Source organism: Diachasma alloeum, unplaced genomic scaffold (genome assembly GCF_001412515.2).
Source record: "Diachasma alloeum isolate Michigan unplaced genomic scaffold, Dall2.0 Dall_scaffold_01371, whole genome shotgun sequence".
NCBI classification, from domain to species: Eukaryota; Metazoa; Arthropoda; class Insecta; order Hymenoptera; family Braconidae; genus Diachasma; species Diachasma alloeum.
The window spans coordinates 8869-16774 of record NW_021681474.1 but is presented as its reverse complement, the minus strand read 5'-3'; the positions used below and the strand labels follow the sequence as shown (position 1 = coordinate 16774).

At 37.7% G+C, this 7906-nt stretch overlaps 1 long non-coding RNA gene across 2 annotated transcripts; it reads right to left on the bottom strand.

The window, feature by feature from the left end:
• Positions 1-5599: 5599 nt before the first annotated feature.
• LOC107046424 lies at positions 5600-7468 on the bottom strand. 2 transcript variants are annotated; one of them, XR_001461552.1, is made up of 4 exons: positions 7356-7468; positions 7054-7217; positions 5983-6856; positions 5600-5891 (listed from the first exon to the last, which is right to left on the bottom strand). It is a non-coding gene; the product is annotated as an uncharacterized LOC107046424 (long non-coding RNA). The 2 variants fall into 2 exon arrangements; XR_001461551.1 differs by having other exon boundaries at positions 7054-7468.
• Positions 7469-7906: the final 438 nt, after the last annotated feature.

The window sequence follows — 7906 nt, the reverse complement described above, 5'->3', positions numbered from 1 at the left end:
AGGAGTGCCCCCAGTAGCGCCAGGTCCCAACAACTAGTTGATCTTACCAACAATGAGAATACCCAACCATGTGTGTGGCTTGCAGCCACAGCTAGCTCAACCTCCATTTTTGCTTGTGCAACGAGGGTGCCATCTGCCTTCACAATATCCAGGTGATGGTGGAAACAATCTCAATGAACAATGTTATCCAGGCCAGCACATCATCAATGGGCTTGCCTACCCACAGGGCCCTGGTGCACCACCGTACTTGATGAACCAGGAGCACCAAGTGAACCCTAGAAATGATAATCACTTGCGGAATCTTGACCAACCGCCAATGCAACAATATAACATGATGCAGCCGATGCAAGAAGGGAATAATGTTGCTGGTCAACATGTAAACCGTCCACCTCCACATGAGCCAATTAATTACTTCGACTTTGCAGCTTTGCAAAACAGGCAACGTCACGGTCAAGGTGAGCAGCAACATCTCATGGATATAGATGTGAGAAATGTCGAAAATCGGCGACCTGAGCCAATACAACAGAACCATCAGGAAGGTGGGAATAATGATGTGGCCCGCCGTCTTAGACGCATCGAGCACCAAATCAATCGTTTAGTCAATCAAAATGAATTGGCAGAGCCACCAGACTTCTTGAAGTTTAGCACATTTGCAAGTATTCAAGCCTTTGAGAACGTACATGATGCCAGTTATCATCATCTAGTTTCATATCTAGCACAACTTGGTGGCAAAAGTCTCAACTCAGCAGCAGGTCTAATGCTCCGGGCTTCACTTGAAGATCAAAATGGCTTCATGGAAACAGTAACGATTAAACGTAAGGAACACGGCAAGGTTTCACTGGTCAAAACTAGATTCGTCAAAGCTTGCACTGCAGCTCTGCGTCGTGGAGGCAGGTTTGGTCAAGTAACGGAGCAGCAAGCTAATACTGCCTTGACAGCTGGGCTTAAAACTTCGAAAACTCTTCGAAAGTACCATCTGAGGAGAGTATGAGAAGGGTCTGTAGCAGACTAGTAACACTTGAGATTGTGTAAGAAAAAATGATTGCCACCAGTTTATAAGAAGGCTACGTGTTTCCAATTCAATGTTAATATCAAAAGTATAAACATGAAGCACCGAAGAGGTTTTGACAGTGTGCTGTTGAAAGATGTCTCGAAATTTTGACCGATACTCAATCACTCAGCACTCCTACAGAGAACGCTATACTATGATCATCCTTATTGAAATTGAGATCAAATGGAAATTCTTTAAAGTTCATCTTGTTCATTCTACTGTCAGGCTACCAGTGAACTCGGTAAATTTGATAACTTCCTTTAATATATGTGAATCTGACAAATTCCTTTAGCTAATATGAGTAGAACTCTTGAAAAGTAACCTACAATATTCCTATTGTGATTCTGTTTCAGAAGACGAACGATAAAACATAGCTGCTCAAAAGAATAATGGAGGAATATTTCAAAAATAATATACATGTTGTGTTAATTTTTCTTTAAATTTGATAAGTGTCCGTCGCGTGAAGGCATGACAATATGGTACAAGCTAGAAATGCCTTACTACTTTTTTTTCTTTACATGTACTGTAATTCCATTTTGACAATGAAGAACTCTATTCGATATTCTCAATTCTTTTTATATTTATTTTGCCCTCCATCCCACATCATCTATGAAAATAATTGTATTACTAGTTTTATTCTCTTGCTCTCAAAGATAAACAAGCAATCAATATGCTCTAATGCGCTTAAGGGTTAACTTACGTACCAAAATAAAAACAACAATAATAAAATTGAGTCTTTTTTAAAAATCATAGAAATACTAGGGGTCTTCGCCCCCTGCTCGCTCCGCGTGTCAACCCCCCAATAGTTGATAGGGTGCAACCGATTGGGACTGATTTTTTTATTTGAGAGTGGTTTATTTTTATAAAAAAAATCTCCAGCCAAATGTCTCAATTTAATCAGTTCAAACGAAAAATATTGCAATTTAAATGAGTTATTTTCCACTTTATTCAATTTCGCAAAATTCAAAACACTTTTATACGAAAAAAGAAGGAGCCACTCCTTCATACTCTTACCGTTATTCTGACCCCTGTTGCTGATCCTTATTCTTGACCTCTTATTAATCGTATCTCATTTCTGAGTCTTATGTCTGACCCCCGTATTCGACCGTCAATTTTTACCTTCATTTCTGACTCTGACTTTCGACATTATTATCCTCATCCTGACCCTTGCTTTGACTCTCATCCGAATCCCATAGAAACCACACATGCATGACGACCTTATGACCTTCATATGACAACCTTATGACCCCCAATTGACCTCCATATGACATCCCTATGACCCCCACATGGACCCATATGCACTCCAGATGACCTCCATATGAAGCCCTCATGACTCCACAAAACTTTCAATCTAACTCTTATGCTTGCTTTGACCTATTCATGATCCTTATGACCCTTACTCTTTTCTTACCTTATGACCCCAATCCTGATCTTCGGTTTCAAATCTTGATTTTTTTTCCTTAATTTTCCATCGCCAGAAGCCAATTATTTCGATTGTTATAATATAGAGCGATATGGAATATTACTATTTATTATAGAATTTATATTGAGCTAGGATTCCAACTAAATACGGGCTTTCCAACATTATTTTTGGACCTTAAATTCATTAAATGGCTACCAATGTAATGGATATTCCTCGATAAAATTGTCGGATAATGAGGGACATTTTTTTCCCTTCGTTGGATCACAGAACATACATATTTCCAGTAAATAATTTCCCTTATTTTGCCGATCTTTAGCAGAAAATTATTTGCAAATTATGCAGACAAATATCATCACTAATTTTACCGCTCGTTATCAGTAAATCTTCGAAGAATTTTTACGACAAATCTTGTCTCATATGTTACTGCTATTCATATGTGAAAAATATCCAAAAATTAGAGGACAATTGTCGGAATACTTCACTGATAATTTCAACGTGATATCATCTCAATCAACCCTCATTTTGTCGACAAAATACCGGTAAATTATCGGTCATTGAGGGGATAAAGTGATAGAAGGTTTACCGGGCTATCGGATAAAATTGGTGCCTGGGAGGTAGTTATTTCTACTTTCCACTTTGAAGTTGTAGATTGAAGTGATTTCTCTAAGGAAGGATTTGAATATCTAAGGGTTTCTTAGCGGTCACGCGTGGGCGTTCACGCTCTAGTTTCAGAGGGTAGGATTGGTTGATTAGGGATGCTGGAGAGGATAGAGGCGAGCCGGTTGGTTTTTGGGTCAAGCGGGGAGCCTCGATAGTTATGATTGGATTTTTGGACATTAAGGGTGCAGCTGCGTTTTGACTCTTAAGAAAATTCTGTTCTCACGGAACGTTAGAATTGGAAAATGTCACTTGACACTTATGACTTTCAGATTTTTAGAGTTCGCCGTGTTCGGTTTACAATTTCAGGATGAAAATACTTATCTTACATATTTATTTCGACATTTATGATTTTTTGAAAAGTTTATGATGCATGTGTGCATCCATCTGTTTTTCGGTTTCGTTTATCACGTGGGAATGGTATTTTTAATATTTCTCAAGAAAAAATGTGGTCTGGACACTTGAGTGTTATTTCTTAAATGTAATTAATAATTTTCTTATTTTATTGGATTGGAAAAAATGATATTTGAATATTGGGCCTTATATACTAATTGCTGGTAAGACTCGACAGTCGATAAAGTAAAGTTAAAAATTTAGTAAAGCGCCATCAGGTGGCCAAGGTAGGGACGTAACACTCCACCCAGCGAAAAAAATTCCAAGATTCGTTATCTACTGCTGTACCTCCCCCTCTCAAGACTTCGAGACTCACTGAGGGCAATACAGTCAGCAATAAAATCAAATCTGGTAACGAGTGCCGCTCCTTAGACCTAGGCGCTTTTCAATTCGAGACAAAACTGCAACGATAGACATGCCCAAAGTTAAGATGCATGGAAGAGTCTAACGCAAAGAAAAAGCAGTGAGAAATACAGAGTTTTGTATTTGTTACTTATCGTATGATTCAACAAGAAATGGGAGAAAAAGATTTGGAACGATGCATACATGTGTTCACCATATGAGATCAACCTATTGTACGACTTCTCTTGACAAATTAATTTCAATATATGAAAATTTGTGTCCAAGCCAAGATCAAATTACTCCCATTTCGGGAAGCTAATTATTACCATTGAAATACACTATAAGGAACTGCCGATTGCACTTAATGAATGCAATATAGTCGATAATCAGTTTATCANCGTTAGCTCATGTGTAAAAAATGAACAGTCAAAATTGATTGTGAGGGTCACGAAGGGAAATAGTTAGTAGAAAATTGTCGCTCGCTCCTAGAAGAACTATGAACGTTCTATTCTATAGTGAATACAATATCGAAATAATTGCATCACTGGAATTTTTGCATGGAATTTCTCTATCATTGAATATAATAATAAATGCAGACGTTCCCAAAATTTGATATAACTTCTTGATTTTCTATCATTTTTCAAGCTACAGAAAACATGTATGTTATTTGCCATCGAATTTTTCGGTCTTTATTGTTCCATTCGATAAAGGAATTCCATGCTAGGACACAATTAGTGGGATGTATCATATCACCACCTGTTGATAATTTGTTTCACGTAAACCAGGCATCACAACTTCTCATAACTGTGGTCCTAGATGTTCAGTTGCATTCACGAAGAAAATTTAGATTGAAGGAAAAGAAACGTAAATCGTGCATGCAAACTACATCCCCTGGAGCAAACGAATTAGTGCTGTAGGTATGGAACCAGTTTTTTTTATATTGTTTTAATTCCAGTTCACTTTTATCATCAAATAGTATAAAAAAGTGAAAGCCTGTATGATGTTTTCGTATTTTTTCGTATTCTATCATTTGTAGATGTTTTTCGATCTTTTTTTTATTTTTCCGCGTCAAAAATGGGCAAAGAAATTCAGATTCAATTAGGGTCACGAGAAGACATTTTTTTGTTGGGAACTGTGCCTACTTCATGAGAGGACACGTGTTTCTTATTTGGAAGAATAATTGAGAACTATGAAGTGATGAGCGATTGAGAATGTCAACATATGATAGCGTTTTGCAAAAACACAGAAATACGTAGCATTGTGACATCATAATTTGATATAATTCCGAAATCGTATTATCTTTCAAGAAAAAAAATACGTAAGTGATTTTCCATCCACTTTCCGTATCTCATCGCTGTTTTGAATAAAGAAATTTTATGAAACATTTGAATCAACAGAATGTGTTCTTTCGCTCCTAATAATTTTCTTGCACGTAATTCAACTAAATCAAACTTTTCCTTCTCAAGAAACTTCCAATAATTACAGTACTACGTATTTGATAATGAATTCATCAAAGAACTAAAGAGAAAAGATGTAAATTATGCATATAAGCTGTATCGTCTGGGGGGAGAGGCTTTGCGTTGCAGGTTCAACAACAGTCTTTTATATTGTTCTATTTACAGTTTACTTTCATCACGAAATAAAGTTCAAACATGAGAGTTTGTATTAAAACAATCAAACTAAAAACCATTTACTCTTGGTTCACTATCTCTCGTCTTCCTGAATTTTTTCAATAAAATCTTTATTTCAGCAAATAACATTCGATAAGAATCATATTATAACTAATATACTTAAGATAAAGAACTAGCTTTGGCGACACAGAAAACTGAAATGTTGAGCGTAGTGAACGTTCCTGCTCACTGATTAATCAGATACAAGGCACATTCAGGTTGTATCACCGGATTTCCTTTCACAGGTTTTACTTTACTGAGTAGTCCATCATGGTACTCCCACGTTCCAGTACGACGGCAACAGTAGGCCACGAAATGATCATAATTCGCATCGTATGAGACGACTCCAGCTAGTCTGAAAATAATAATTGTTCCATTGAATCGTTAAATATATGAATTCTCAAGGTGAGAGAAGTCAAATGAATCAGTCAGAAACTGCATCATACCTGTATTCTCTGCTCAAGTTCAAAGATATAGGCAGATCGTAGAACTTGCAAGTACGACCAGGATCGGTTGCTCTCTCTCTGCAATCTAGCTCCAGATATACATGATAATTAGAAACATTTTCCTCATGCCTAACTGCTCCACAAGGACACTTCACATTCCAGAGTTTTGGATGATACTTTAGCGTATCCTGCAAGCGCTTGAATCCAAAGCGACTCAATGATGGATTGTCAGGACAGAATGTCGATAGTTTTCGCTGCTTTTCTTTTATATTGATAGCAAAACTGAAAATTCATCGAAACTGATACGAATAATTCATTTTGAAAGTACAATAACCATTTGTAGTAGAACTGTAGGGCCCATTCTCCTACTGTCCCTTCAGCTGTTCTTCGCTTTTTAAATCCTGCAGAGTTCCCCATCAGGTTCCGCTCGATTCGGGAATCCACGGTTTCATCAATCAAAGTCCCCAACAAAACAAGGACATTTATCTCTGGAGCAAGATGAACCTCAAGTAGGGCATGCTCATCGCTGTGCCGGTGAATCATTAACCCCTCGGGTTCCTTCAGACAGTTGTAGATCCAGTGAGACTGATATATAGCATTCTGATAGAGAACTGCCCATGTCAATTGAGTCTCCTTGAGGTTCAGTGTATAATCGTTACTACTTTTGCACAGGACTCAAGACCTTCTTATCACCAGTATTCTACTCTCAAACCTCTTCATAATCCCTTTCATTTTAATAAATCATCAATTGTATCTCTTCTTGTGCTGTTGATGGGAATTATACGGAGACCAAAGTATTCAGTCTATTGGAGGGTGTAATGCTTGAAGATTTCCTGGCATTGATCCAAAAAGAATGCGCATCTCTAATTATTACCTGTGCAGGAATGAAATAACTTATGATATGGACTAGTGATTGGTGTGAAACAGGGAATACTCGTGGAGACTAACAATTTTACTTTGGAAGTAGAGAGAATGTAGAAATAATTATCAATTGTTCTCCACAAAAAAAGTACTATCAAAATCAGAAAAAAATTGACAAGCATTTATTGAAAATGATGCTTGCAAGCTTACCTCACTCAGTTACACACAGCCTTCTCACAGGGATTGCAGTGATTGTCAATGCTTTCGATCGAAGATTATTGCAAGAATGTTCCTTTTAACAATCTTTCATCAAACATAACGTCTTTCGAGCTGTCAGAATCTTCGGGGCTAATGATTTCCCTTATGCCAATGTCCTGTATCACAATGCAGATATGTATTTCTATTTCCCGCACAGGTACAAATAGGATGATTAATCCTTCATCAACAATTATGTTGTTCAATTTAATGTTTTTTTTCATGAAAAAATGAACTAATATTGTAAACACACATACAAACAGACAGAATAAAACGCCAGATTCGATAATACAGGGTGCGTTTCGGAATCAACTACCGTAGCTGCAGTAAAGCAAAATTAGATAGGGTTGCAGTACTGCTACTGCTACTACGTCGATTGCGAAACGCGCCCACAGGAACCATCAATGCTTTGCTGAGGGTGGGGTTAGATCATAATTGTTCACAAAGAGGATTGACTAAAGTAGAGGCTCAGATCTCGGGGTTGGAGTGACCCCAAGCCAAAAATAGTTCGACCCCAACGGAGGGATGGCGCCACGGTCAAATGTGACGGCTGGGCGAACTGCCGGTGCGGGTAACTCGGCAGTAGCAGTCCCGCTGTCACAGCTCCTCGTCATCAATATGTTCTTAATGTTTTTAGGTGATTCATTTGCTGGCTAATTCATATTAAGGAATGAAATCCAGACAGTATGATGGAGAATTAAATTCCCCATCAATCGATCCCCGTTGCATTCCTTAATCTCTGTAACAAAAAAATACAAACTACGGCAAAGTCATGGGCCAGTGAGAAAAATAATTTTCTTCTCGGCGC